The sequence below is a fragment of the Nannospalax galili genome, unplaced genomic scaffold (assembly GCF_000622305.1).
Source record: "Nannospalax galili isolate Female #2095 unplaced genomic scaffold, S.galili_v1.0 scaffold113, whole genome shotgun sequence".
NCBI classification, from domain to species: Eukaryota; Metazoa; Chordata; class Mammalia; order Rodentia; family Spalacidae; genus Nannospalax; species Nannospalax galili.
In genome coordinates this window covers 4,260,891-4,261,479 of record NW_008335444.1, presented here as the reverse complement: position 1 = coordinate 4,261,479, position 589 = coordinate 4,260,891, and positions in this window count along the sequence as shown.

Here is a 589-nt window from a genome sequence, read left to right as displayed (position 1 = left end):
AACAGCCAAGGTTAGTTCCACCAGTCTGGTATTTTTAATTACTGTGTGTCATGTAGATAAATCTTGGGCAAAGACCAATTGTTCTCAGATAAGCCTTATATTTCTTGGTCTGCTATGTATAACTTGTCAGTAGGCTGTAGGAGTAATATGGTTCCCTCTGGTTTTCAAAACTAGCTAGGCATTGGTAGTGGGTCACCTGTTCTCTTGATCAAGGAGGCCTAGGAGACCCCACCAGATGGACTTGAACCAGTGTCCAGTCTACAAAATGGAGGGTCAACACAGAGGAATCATTTTCTCCATGCTTCCAAGAGAAGCCAACCACAGTAGAGCAGGACCTTTGACTTGTCTTCACATAGGCGGAACTGGTAAAAAAAAGGAGCCAGGGGCTCCTCTCAAGCCCATGTGAACCCTGAGGAACAGATCCTTAAAGGACCTTAAGAGTAAAAATTAATTGGTTTATCTGGGCCAACTATATGGCCTTAAACACCCAAAAGGAAAGTATAACTAAAGATTAAAGGGACCAATATAATTTCTTAAGAATCCATATGCATAGCTAAAGGCTACATAATAAGCAACAATGCCAGATAGG